The sequence below is a fragment of the Chiloscyllium plagiosum genome, unplaced genomic scaffold, assembly GCF_037043375.1.
Source record: "Chiloscyllium plagiosum isolate Xiang-an unplaced genomic scaffold, Cpla_swu_hap1 HiC_scaffold_53Y, whole genome shotgun sequence".
NCBI classification, from domain to species: Eukaryota; Metazoa; Chordata; class Chondrichthyes; order Orectolobiformes; family Hemiscylliidae; genus Chiloscyllium; species Chiloscyllium plagiosum.
Genome location: NW_028270192.1, coordinates 7,458,156 through 7,472,273, shown reverse-complemented (window position 1 = coordinate 7,472,273; position 14,118 = coordinate 7,458,156).

The following is a 14,118-nucleotide window of genomic DNA, read 5'->3' as shown; positions in this document are numbered from 1 at the left end:
GGAGGTGACTGGGATATCATAATGGTGGTATTGGACAGGATTGGTGGGTGGGGAGGATATGATAATGTAAATTTGTGCAGGACAAAAAGGATTATGGAGCTTGAGAACAGTCTGGTTCCTTCTCGCATATCAGTGAGTAATTTGTAAATAGTAATTTGCTTCATATATTATATAAGGAAAGGAATTTTTGATTGGAACCGAAGACATTGTTTCCATTTTCTAAAATTTACATATCCTGAGCAGAAATTCAGTTTAACAGTCAAAGAGAATGACTTACTAGGAACACCAACTATAGTGAGGATGGGATAGTAACCACCTTGAATAATCCAAAGGATTTCCTGGATCCGATGTGCTAATGATATCCAAGGCTGAGAAAGAAAGTAAAGACCCAAGGATAAACTCCTGTCCATTGTTGGAACATTCAAGTCTAATGTTCTCAGATTCTGATCTCTTCTCCCTTCCCTTTGGAGCTGCTGATCCCTGTTTGTGCTGTCGGTGATACTCCCTCTCACACTCTGGGGTAATGCATTGACAGAGCCCATTTATCGTTTAACGATGGAAACGCTCCACTGGGATAATTAGAATGCACAGAGATTGACAATAATCACAGTCGGTGAACAAATAGCTCCAGTTAACCCCTTTCAATTCAATATTAATTTTATTAAAATTCAAAATAACATTTAACATTTACACATTCAGCATGGAATATATGGGAGTGACTGGGAGAAGGGGTGTTGGAGATGGCAGATTGTTTGTGTGTAATCATTCAATCTGCCTTGAATATGAGAGTAATGACAGAGGATTGTTGGAACATAAACCAGTTTCTCCATTTATCAATGGAAACTTATAGCTTGAAATTATTGATCAGTGATTCTATTGATGAGTGAGCCTTTATAGTCCATAATCTGATTGGAAAATGTGCTTAAGCAAACATGGATTATAACAGGCAAACTGCATGGATATGTTAACAGAGAGTTGTACGTGACAAAAAAACAATTCAGATTGTTATTCGAGGATCAGAAGGGGCAAGTGAGGGACATGCTGTTAATGTTATTGATGTCAATAAACTATGATGAAGTATCATTTATTGGACTTCAATTACAGTGTGATTATGATATTGGGGAGGAGACAGAGGAATTGGAGGAAATGGCTGCTGCAACTGGAGGGAGAGATGATGATATTTCCAGTCATCAGTATTGGAACGGGCCTCTTTATAAATCATATTAGGTCAGAATCGTGGCACATCTATAGTGAGGGATGAGGACAACCAACATTAACCATAAGACCAGAAGACTTAGGAGCAGAAATGTGGCCTTTCAGCCCATTGAGCATGCTCTGCCATTTGATCATAGCTGTTAAGCTTCTCAACATCATTCTCCCGCTTTCTCCAAATAACCCTTGATCCGTTGAGGAGAATCGGTGGAGCACTTTTCTGCAAGCTCTCCTCCTCTTCAATGCTCTCTGACACTCTTTATGTCTTTGCACTGTCTGAACTCAGGCTGTGGGTAGCACGGTCACTTAGTGGTTAGTACAGTGCCAGGGACCCAGGTTCGATTCCCACTTCGGATGACTTCCAGTTTGGGAGTTGCACATTCTCCCCGTATCTGCATGGGTTCCCTGCCAGTGTTCTGGTTTCCTCCTGCAGTCCAACCATATGCAGATTAGGTGAAATGGGTATGCTAAATTGCCCATAAATTACGTTATTAGTCAGCAGAAAATGGGTCTGCTTGGGTTACTTCTTCGGAGGGTTGGTGTGAACTTATTTTGCCAAAAGGCCTGTTTCCACACTCTGGTGATTTTAATACTAAAAATTATCCAAAGTGCCCTCAGTTCCTTAATCTAGACCGTTAACTGTATAATGTGAAATTTGGTGCTCCCAACACCGAGCCTTGTGGAACAATGCTTGTCACTGACTGCATTTTACCCTTACTCTCTGCTAGCTTTTATCGATGCTAGCACGTTGCCTCTGACACCATAGGTCCCCTTTCTCAAAAACCTCCAGTGTAGCAATTTGTCAAAGGACATCTTGAGGTGTAGGTAGATAATATCCATTGGTACTCCTAATATGCTCAGTACTTCCTCAAAACATTCTAGTGGGTTTGTCAGGCAAGACTGCCCCTTGATGAAACCATGTTAACTCTGCCCTATTTTACCATCTACATTCAAGTATTCAGAAATCGCATTCTTCATGATGGATTTCAGGATCTTACCCACAACTGAGGTTAGGTTAATCAGTCTGTAATTTTCTGTCTTCTGCCTTAATCCCTTGTTAAATGGGGTGTCACGTTAGTGATTTTCCAGTTCACTTTGCCCTTTCCTGATTCTAGTCATTCCTGAAAGATCACAACTAAAGCTTGCACTACTCCTTCATTTATCTCACTTACAAGGTTTGGGTGTAGTCCATCTGGTCCAGATAATTTATCTGCATTCTGGCCATTCAGTTTTCTAACCCGTTCTCTTTGGTGATGACCACCATACTCCGTTCTTACCCTTACTCTGTTGAATTTTTGGGAAATTAATCATGTCTTCCACTGTGAAGACTGACACAAATTTCCTCAGCCATTCCTTTGTTCCCCGCCACTACCTCTCTGGCATCATTTCCATTATCTACTTTTGTCTCTCTTTAGCACTTTACATATCTCAGTGGCTAGCTTACCCACTGATTTAATTTTCTCCCTCCTTATACATTTTGTTGCCCTCTGTTGGTCTTTGTAAGCTTCCCAATACTTTGGTTTCACACTGTCCTTCACCACATTATATATTTCTCTCCTTTGCTTTGATGCTATCCCTGACTTCACTTGTCAACCATAGTTGCTTCATCCTCGTTGTACCATGCCTCTCTCCTTGCAATGAATCTCTGCTGTGTCTCCTAAGTTACTCTTAGAGCCTCCTGCCATTGCTGTTCTACTGTCTTTTCTGCTAGGCTACTGTCCCTGTTAATTCTACCCAGTTTCTCCCTTATGCCTCTGCAGTTGCCCTTATTCAGCTGAAGTACTGTTGCCTCTGATTCTATCTTCTGCCTCTCAAATTGCAGGATAAATTCAACCATGTTATGATCACTGCTTCCGACGGCTTCCTTCAGTTTAAACTTCCTTATCTAGTCTGCCTCTTTGCACAATACTAAAACCAGTATTGCCTCTTCCCTCGTGGACTGCACCACAAGCTACTAAAAATAATCTTATAGACGTTCCACGAATTGCTTTTCTTATAATCCACCACCAATCTGATTTTCCCAGTCCTCTGCATATTGAAATCGCCCATGATCACTGTAACCTTGCCTTTCCTACACATCTTTTCTATCTTCTGATGTATCTGATGTCCTAGCTCCTCCCTACTGTTTGGAGGCCTGTATAAGACTCCAACTGTGGTTGCTTTAACATTGTGCTTCCTCAATTTTACCCGTGCAGATTCTACACCATCTGACCCTATGTTATTTCTTGCTATTGATTTAATTTCATTTCTTACTAATAAGGAAACCTCACCTGGGCAGCCCACCTGCGTATCTTTTCAATAGGGTGCATATCCTTGAATATTTAGCTCCCAATCATGATCCCCTTGCAGTCTCCGTGATGCCCATTACGTCATACCTGCCAATTTCGATCTGGGTCATGAATTCATTTACCCTATTCCTTATACTGCATGCATTCAGACATAACACTGTCAGTCCTGTATTAACCATCCCTCCTCTCAATGTCATTCGTTTTCCAGTGTGCTCAAAGTTTGTTTGTTAATCATTTCTAGATACTCTATCCTATTTATGTCTGTGATGGAGATTTTAATAATCTATCCTGAATTCTGCATTTTTTCCTCCTCTTTTAATTCAGGTTTCTAATTACCCCATAACTGATTCCCGGTCCCCCACTCCTATTCCATTTACATCCCTGTCTATCGCCCTAGTTAAGCGATTCATTCGGACTCTGGTCCCAGCATGGATCCATAAAGGCTGTCCCATCAGAACATCTACCGCAAACCCACAGACAACTCACAATGCATCACTTCTCCAGCTTGCACCCAAAATATATTAAAACATCCATCCCTATGGACAGGTCCTACGCATACACCGGATCTGCTCAGATGAGGAGGAACGTGACAGATATCTGGAAGGACTCAAGGATGCCCTCACAAGAACGGGATATGCTGCTCAACTCATTGACTGCCAGTTCTGATGTGCCACAGCAAGGAACCATAATGAAGTCCTCAGGAGACAGACCCTCGCTGCAACTGACAGGGTACCCTACGTTGTTCACTACTTCCCAGGAACTGAAAAATTACGTCATGTTCTTTGTGACCTGCAACACATTATCAATGAGGATGAGCACCTCACCAAGACCTTCCCCACACCTTTAAACACCGCCAAACCTCAAACAGATCGTTGTTCGTAGCAAGCTACCCGGCTCTCAGGACAACTTCATACAACCCTGTCACGGTGGACGCTTCAAGACGGATCAGCGTGTGGACATGGATACCGCCATTACCCGTAGGGACACCTCCCACCTTGTACATGGCAGGTACTCATGTGTCTCAGCCAACTTTGTCTATCTTATTAGTTGCAGGCAGAGATGCCTGGAGGCATGGTACATTGGGGAAGCCATGTAAAGGGTATGAAAACGGAAGAATGGGAACTGCACAACAATCAACAGACAGGACGGTTTCTTCCCAGTTGGGGAACACTTCAGTGGTCCAGGACATTCAGCATCGGACCTTCGGGTGACCATCCTCCAAGGTGTACTTCCGGACAGGCAGCAGAGAAAAGTGGCTGAGCAGAGGCTGATAGCTAAGTTCGGTACCCATAGGGAGGGCCTCAGCCGGGACGTTGGGTTCATTTCACATTACAGGTGATCACCATTGCACTATACTCACACACAGATATTCCTACACACAGACACATACTCACATACATACGGACACACGTACACAGACGCGCACACAGACACCCACACACACCCTTACAGACACACACACACACTCCCACACGCACCGTCTCACAGACTTAAGACATCCTGCACTCACTACGCACACACATACACTTTCTCACACTCACAACCCCCAACCCAGACAGACAGACAAACACAGACAGACAAAGACCCACAGACACACATATATTTTGTGGGGTGAATTTGTCCTTGCAGGGTTACATGTACTTTGCTCAAAAACTGCATGCATTCATGTAGAACTCTGAGCTCAAAACTGCATGAAATTATGTAAAACTCCGTTATCTCACTTTTTAGATTAGAATCAATCTAAGCACTATGGCTTAGACAGAGAACACAGGGGGCCAACACTTTCAACATATTGTCTAGCTATCACCATTTTTAACAGCTAACCCGAGAACGCAACTTTTAAAAAAAAGGTTTTGTGATTTACACATGAAAGAAGTGAAACTATTCTAACAGATGAAAGGCTTAACAGGCACTCAATTTTTCAATGTATGATTTCAGTTAAGTCACACTGTAAATTTTTGCTATAAATTCTGTGTTACAATCGAGCCCTCCACTATCACCTGATGAAGGAGCGTCGCTCCGAAAGCTAATTAAACCTGTTGGACTATAACCTGGTGTTGTGTGATTTTTAACTTTGTACACACCAGTCCAACACCGGCACCTCTAAACTATCAGAACAGGTCCTTTCTTCCCCAGAAATGAAATGTGTTTATTCAACACAAAATACAGGGACAACACGATTTTCTGTACAAACCAAAGTATGAAATGTACAAAGAGATAAGATTGTTAAAATACACTCATGATATCGAGCTATATGAAGTGAAATGTGGATTACTAAACCATGGGAGTGGTGTGCAAACTTTTTCAGTCATTACTTGACTCACAGCTGAGATGCTGATTTGCCCTCTGACAGTAATCCCCTCACTGTGATTCTCTGGGCCAGTCTCTCGCACAGTGACTTAGGAGGTTATCGGTTCCTGCTACTATTGGCACAGTCCATTTAAATTAATCCACCTTCTATCTGGAGCCAGTCAATTGGACTATTGGATTCTGTTTAGCTGTCAGCCACTCAACTCTGTGATATTATAGGAGATAATAGACAATAGACAATAGACAATAGGTGCAGGAGTAGGCCATTCAGCCCTTCGAGCCTGCACCGCCATTCAATATAATCATGGCTGATCATTCCTAATCAGTATCCTGTTCTTGCCTTTTCTCCATAACCCTTGATTCCACTATCTTTGAGAGCTCTATCCAACTCCTTCTTAAATGAATCCAGAGAGTGGGCCTCTACTTCCCCCTGTGGCAGAGCATTCCACACAGCCACCACTCTCTGGGTGAAGACGTTTCTCCTGAGCTCTGTCCTAAATGGTCTACCCCATATTTTTAAGCTGTGTCCTCTGGTTCAGCACTCACCCATCAGTGGAAATATGTTTCCTACTGCCAGAGTGTCCAATCCTTTCATAATCTTATACGTCTCAATCAGATCCCTCTCAATCTTCGAAACTCAAGGGTATACAAGCCCAGTCGCTTCAGACTTTCAGTGTAAGGTAATCCTGCCAATCCAGGAATTGACCTCGTGAACCTACGCTGCACTCCCTCAATAGCCAGAATGTCTTTTCTCAAATTTGGAGACCAGAACTGCACACAGTACTCCAGGTGTGGTCTCACCAGGGCCCTGTACAGCTGCAGAAGCACCTCTTTGCTTCTATACTCAATTCCTCTTGTTATGAAGGCCAGCATGCTATTAGCCTTCTTCACGACCTGCTGTACCTGCATGCTTGGCTTCATTGACTGGTGTACAAGAACACCCAGATCTCTCTGTACTGCCCCTTTACATAAATTGATTCCATTGAGGTAGTAGTCTGCCTTCCTGTTCTAGCTACCAAAGTGAATAACCATACATTTATCCACATTAAACTGCATCTGCCATGCATCTGCCCACTCACTTAACTTGTCCAGGTCACCCTGTAATCTCCTAACATCCTCATCACATTTCACCCTGCCACCCAGCTTTGTATCATCAGCAAATTTGCTAATGTTATTGCTGATACCATCTTCTATATCATTAACATATATTGTAAAAAGCTGTGGTCCCAGCACGGATCCCTGCGGTACCCCACTGGTCACTGCCTGCCATTCCGAAATGGAGCCGTTTATCACTACCCTTTGTTTCCTATTAGCCAACCAATTTTCAATCCAATCTAGTACTTTGCCCCCAATACCATGCGCCCTAATTTTACTCACTAACCTCCTGTGTGGGACTTTAGCAAAAGCTTTCTGAAAGTCCAGGTACACTACATCTACTCGTCCAACTTCATAGTTATATCCTCAAAAAATTCAAGAAGATTAGTCAAGCATGATTTCCCCTTCATAAAACCATGCTGACTCTGTCCTATCCTGTTACTACTATCCAGATGTGCAGTAATTTCATCCTTTATAATAGACTCCAGCATCTTTCCCACCACTGAGGTCAGACTAACTGGTCTATAATTACCTGCTTTCTCTCGCCCACCTTTCTTAAAAAGTGGTATAACATTAGCCACCCTCCAATCCTCAGGAACTGACCCCGAATCTATTGAACTCTGGAAAATAATCACCAACGCATCCACGATTTCCCGAGCCACCTCCTTCAGTACCCTGGGATGCAGACCATCAGGCCCCGGAGACTTATCAATCTTCAGACCTAACAGCCTCTCCAACACCAAATTCTGGCAAATATAATTTCCCTTAAGTTCAGGTCCTTCAGCTACTGTTACCTCAGGGAGATTGCTTGTGTCTTCCCAAGTGAACACAGATCTGAAGTACCCATTTAATTCCTCTGCCATTTCTTTTTTCCTAGTAATATATTCCCCTGTCTCTGTCTTCAAGGGCCCAATTTTTGTCCTAACCATTTTTTTGCCTTGCACATACCTAAAAAAGCTTTTACTATCCTCCTTAATATTCTTGGCCAGTTTACCTTCGTACCTCATTTTTCCTCTGCGTATTTCCTTCTTAGTAATCCTCTGTTGCTCTTTAAAAGCTTCCCAATCCACCTTATCTGCACATCTTGGGATTGTGGGAGAAAACTGGAGACTGAAATTGAACTAGGATCTCCGGTGCAGTGAGGCAGCAGTGCTAACCACTGAGCTAACTAGTGTGGGCAACACAACTTGCCTGCATAGTTCAGCCCTTGAAAAGTGACATTTGAGCAGGGTGATTCCATAAGTCCCCAAACCTATAATTGAGCGACAGGAGGTGGACATTGAGATCTTGAGCGGCTTGGTCAGGAACAGGTGAAGGACATACAAGTCCATTGAGACTACAGTGTAAGAATACAAGGAGGACATTCAGCCCAGCGAGTGTGTAAAGCAGGAACAGAATGAGTCCAATCAGCCACTCATGCCTCTTACACAGCAATTGGAGCAGATCTTTTACAGCCTTGTGCCTGTTACACAGGAATTGTGAAATGAAACATAGAGGTTATAGAAAGGGAAGGACTTCAAATTACCAGCTTCACTGGGGAATGAAAAGTAATGAGAAAACTTTTTGGATTGAAGGCAAATTATTAGAATCCATTTATGAAGGAATTAATACCAGGGGATTTCGAAAGTCAAGCCACAATCCAGCACAGTCAACATAGTTTTATGAAGGATAAATCATATTTGAATGATTTGACTAACTTTCTTTAAATAAAACGTAACAAGCAAAGTGGATAATGGGGAACCTATAGATGTATTATATCTAGTCTGCCAGACATCAGTGCATAACGTGCCTTGCAAAAGATTAATATGCAAGGCAAGAACACATGGGGTTAGGAACAATTTACTTGCTAGGGGACAGTGTTAGCTAACCAGTAAAAGCCATGATATGGAGCCATTGGTTTTGGACTGGGTTAGACATGATCAAAAATAAAACGACAACAATTTAGAGTCCAATGGGTTTATTTATAAACACAAGGTTTCATTGCTCTGCTCCTTCATCAGGTGTAAAAGGAAGGAAGACCTTAAACACAGAAATTTTAAGAAAAGATAAAAGGGTTGTACAACTTATGCACATGAATTGCACACACCTAAGATGGCTGTTAAATACTTTAGCAGTTAAAATGGAGGTGCAAGTTTGATTGATTAATATGCAAATCGCAGAATTTATTTCAAGTCACTACCTGGAGATACGTTCAGGTAAATGAAGTAACACTTGTGGTCAGACAATGTATTCTAAGCGTGAGACCTTATTCGAACGCTGTCTGTGTCTTCATCTGGAGTCAGACTAGTTTTATTTACAAAGTAGGAGTTTGTAAAATATCACATTGACTGACTGTCTACAAATTTTACGTATTTGGAACAAAATAAAACGCATCTGCAAATACAAATTGGCAAATGCAAATTCACCCCGCAGATTTTTATGTGCATACCTGTGTGTGGGTGAGCGTATGTGTCAGAGAGGGAAAGAGTATGTGTGAAGGGGAGTTACAGACACTGCATATGTGAGAGAGAGTGAGGTGGAGTGTGTGTGTGTCAGTGCGGTTGGGTGAGAGACAGAGAGGCTCTGTGTGCATGCGTGTGTGACAGAGTGGAGTCCGTGTGTGGAATGTGAGAGAGGGGGAGTGTGAGTGTGTGTGTGTGAAGCAGATCGAGAGAGTGGTGCATTAGTGTATGTAACGGGGAAAATGTGAGGGTGTGCTTGTCCAGGTGAAAACACAAACAGATACAGCAGATCCATTTCTCCACATACACTCACTCCGTGGTTTCAGAGCAGCCCGTCTCTGCAGCCTCTGCTCCATTTGTTGTTCAGGTCACAGACCCAGATGCAGTGGAAATTCACAACTAATCTTGGAGGAACTGTAGGGCGAAGTTCACAGCACAGAATGAGATAAGTTAATTGTGTTTTAAGTCTGTCGTAGAGAAAGGCTGCAGTAGTGAGTCTGGTGGATTTTTTCTTGATTATATGTTTTTGGAGATAAGTCTCTTGATTAAATTTAAAATATAAACCAGGGTCAGTATTTGTAGATGAATAAGACGGTATTATTTTCTGGATCTATAGATTGTGAAGAAGCAAAAATGGCCTTTGCAGTGATATGTGCTTCCTGTCAGATGTGGGAGTTTAAAGAGAGTTTAAGGGTTACTGCGGATTATCTCTGCCATAAATGCTGTTGGATGCGAATCTTATCAGATCGAGTGGATCAGTTGGAGAGACAGATAGAAGCAATGAAGAATTCACAACAGCAGCAGTATGTGATGGATGGAAATGAAAGGAAGGGGGGAAAGTCTCAGATACAGTCACATACATGGGTTATTCCAGGAAGGCTCCAGGGAGAGGGCAGCACCTAGGGCAGGAGTCTTTTGTGGATACACCCATTGCAAAAAGAAATGCGGTTTTGGAAAAAGTAGGAGATGATGGATTCTCAGGGTAATGTAGCACGAATAGCCAAGTTTCTGGTATTGAGACAGGCTCAAATGCAACGAGGGGTATTTCAAGAGATTAATTGTGTGAGGGGATTCTGTAGTCAGAGGTACAGACAGACGTTTCTGTGGCCAGCAGGAAAAAAAAGCAGAATGGTGTGTTGTTTCCCTGGTGCCAGGATCAAGGATGTCTCAGAGAGGGTGCAGAATGTTCTCACGGGGGAGGGGGGCCAGCAGGAGGTCACTGTCCACATTGGAACCAACGACATTGGAAGGGAAAAGGTTGAGATTCTGAAGGGAGATTACAGAGTTAGGCAGAAATTTAAAAAAGGAGGTCCTCCAGGGTAGTAATATCTGGATTACTCCCAGTGCTACGAGCTCGTGAGGGCAGGAATAGGAGGATAGAGCAGATGAATGCATGGCTGAGGAGCTGGTGTATGGGAGAAGGATTCACATTTTTGGATCATTGGAATCTCTTTTGAGATGGAAGTGACCTATACAACAAGGACGGATTGTACCTATTGGTTTGGAAGGGGACAAATACACTGCCAGGGAATTTTCTAGAATTGCTTGGGAGGATTTAAACTAGTAAGTGGGGTGAGGGGGGTCCTAGGGAGATAGTGAGGAAAGACATTGATTTGAGACGGGTACAGCTGAGAATAGAAGCGAGTCAAACAGTCAGGGCAGGCAGGAACAAGGTAGGACTAATAAATTAAACTGCATTTATTTCAATGCAAGAGGCCTAACAGGGAAGGCAGATGAACTCAGGGCATGGTTAGGAACATGGGACTGGGATATCATAGCAATTACAAAAGCATGGCTCAGGGATGGGCAGGACTGGCAGCTTAATGTTCCGGGATACAAATGCTACAGGAAGGATAGAAAGGGAGGCAAGAGAGGAGGGGGAGTGGCATTTTTGATAAGGGATAGCATTACAGCTGTGCTGAGGGAGGATATTCCCAGAAATACATCCAGGGAAGTTATTTGGATGAAACTGAGAAATAAGAAAGGGACGATCACCTTCTTGGGATTGTATTTTGGATCGCCCAATAGTCAGAGGGAAATTGAGAAACAAACTTATAGGGAGATCTCCGCGATCTGTAAGAATAATAGGGCAGTTATTTTAGGGGATTTTAACTTTCTAAACATCTACTGGGACTGCTATAGTGTTAAAGGTTTAGATGGAGAGGAATTTCTTAAGTGTGTACAAGACAATTTTCTGATTCAGTATGTGGATGTACCTACTAGAGAAGGTGCAAACTTTGACCTACTCTTGGGAAATAAGGCAGGACAGGTGACTGAGGTGTCTTTGGGGGAGCACTTTGGGGCCAGCGACCATAATTCTATTCATTTTAAAATAGTGATGGAAAAGGATAGACCAGATCTAAAAGTTGAAGTTCTAAATTGGAGAAAGGCCAATTTTATGGTATTAGGCAGGAACTTTCGAAAGCTTATTGGAGGCAGATGTATGCAGGTAAAGGGACGGCTGGAAATTGGGAAGCCTTCAGAAATGAGATAACAAGAATCCAGAGAAGGAATATTCCTGTTTGGATGAAAGGGAAGGCTGGTAGGTATAGGGAATGCTGGATGACTAAAGAAATTCAGGGTTTGGTTAAGGAAAAGAAGGAAGCATATGTCAAGTGTAGACAGGATAGATCTAGTGAATCCTTAGAAGAGGAGAAAGGAAGTTGAAGTATACTTAAGAGGGAAATCAAGAGGGCAAAACCGGGACATGAGATAGCTTTGGCAAATAGAATTAAGGAGAATCCAAAGGATTTTTACAAATATATTAAGGACAAAAGGGTAACTAGGGAGAGAATAGCGCCCGACATAAATCAGCAAGGCGGACTTTGTGTGGAGCCACAGAAAATGGGGGAGATACTAAATAAATATTTTGCATCAATATTTACTGTGGAAAATGATATGGAAGATATAGACCGTATGGACGTAGATGGTGATATCATGCAAAATGTCCAGATTACAGAGGAAGAAGTGCTGGATGTCTGGAAACGGTTAAAAGTGAATAAATCCCCAGGACCCGATCAGGTGTACCCGATAACTCTGTGCGAAGCTGGAGAAGTGATTGCTGGGTCTCTTGCTGAGATATTTATATCATTGATAGTCACAGGTGAGGTGCCAGAAGACTGGAAGTTGGCAAATGTGGTGCCTCTGTTTAAGAAAGGGCGGTAAGGACCAGCCAGGGAACAATAGACTAGTGAGTCTGTCCTCAGTGGTGGGCAAGTTGTTGGAGAGAATCTTGAGGGACAGGATGTACATATATTTGGAAAGGCAAGGACTGATTCGAGATAGTCAACTTGGCTTTGTGTGTGGGAAATCATGTCTCACAAACTTGATTGAGTTTTTTGAAGAAGTAACAAAGCGGATTGATGAGGACAGAGCAGTAAATGTGATCTATATGGACTTCAGTAAGGCGTTCGACAAGGTTCCCCATGGGAGACTGATTAGCAAGGTTAGTTCTCATGGAATACAGGGAGAACCAGCTGTTTGGATACAGAACTGGCTCAAAGGTAGAAGACAGAGGGTGGTGGTGATGGGTTGTTTTAAAAACTACAAGCCTGTGACCAATGGAGTGCCACAAGGATCGGTGCTGGGCCCTCTACTTTTTGTCATTTAAATAAAAGATTTGGATGCGAGCATAAGAGGTACAGTCAGTAAGATTGCAGATGACACCAAAATTGGAGATGTAGTGGACAGCGAAGAGGGCTTCCTCAGATTAAAACAGGATCGGGACCAAATAGGCCAATGGGCTGAGAAATGGTAGATTGAGTTTAATATAGATAAATTCGAGTTGCTGCTATTTGGGATAGCAAGTCTCAGCAGCACTTATACACGTTATGGTAAGTTCGTAGGGTGTGTTGCTGAGCAAGGAGACCTTGGAGTGCAGGTTCATACCTTCTCAAAAGTGGAGTCGCAGGTAGATAGGATAGTGAAGAAGGCATTTGGTATGCTTTCCTTTATTGGACAGAGTATTGAGTACAGGAGTTGTGAGATCATGTTGCGGCTGTAGAGGACAATGGTTAGGCCACTGCTGGAATATTGTGTGCAATTCTGGTCTCCTTCCGATTGGAAAGATGTTGTGAAAGTTGAAAAGGTTCAGAATAGATTTACAAGAATGTTCCCAAGATCAGAAGACCTGAGCTACAGGGACAGGCTGAACAGGCTGGGGCTGATTTCCCTGGACCATCGGAGGCTGATGGGTGAGCTTTTAGAGGTTTACACAATTATGAGGGACATGGATAGGACAAATAGACAAAGCCTTTTCTGTGCGGTTGGGGAGTCCAGAACTAGAGGGCATAGGTTTAGGGTGAGAGGGAAAAGATATAAAAGAGACCTAACGGACAGTGTTTTCATACAGAGGGTGGTACGTGTATGGAATGAGCTGCCAGAGGAAGTGATGGAGGTTGGTACAATTACAACATTTAAAAGGCATCTGGATGGGTATATGAATAGGAAGGGTTTAGAGGGATATGGACCGGGTGCTGGCAGGTGGGACTAGATTGGGTTGGGATATCTGGTCGGCATGGACGGATTGAACAGAAGGGTCTGTTTCCATTGTGTATATCTCTATGACTCCATAACTACAGTCCCCATGCTCCATCCAGAGTTGGGTCACCAAATCCTCAGGTCTCCCTGAATGTCTGAGGCACCTCACAGCACAAACTCCACCAAACCATCCCCAGCACCTCCACTAACGTTTCAATAACAGGAGACAGTCAGAAGCCTCTCAGCTACAAGCTAGATGCCTGTACCTTTACAATTATACTCCAGAATTTTCC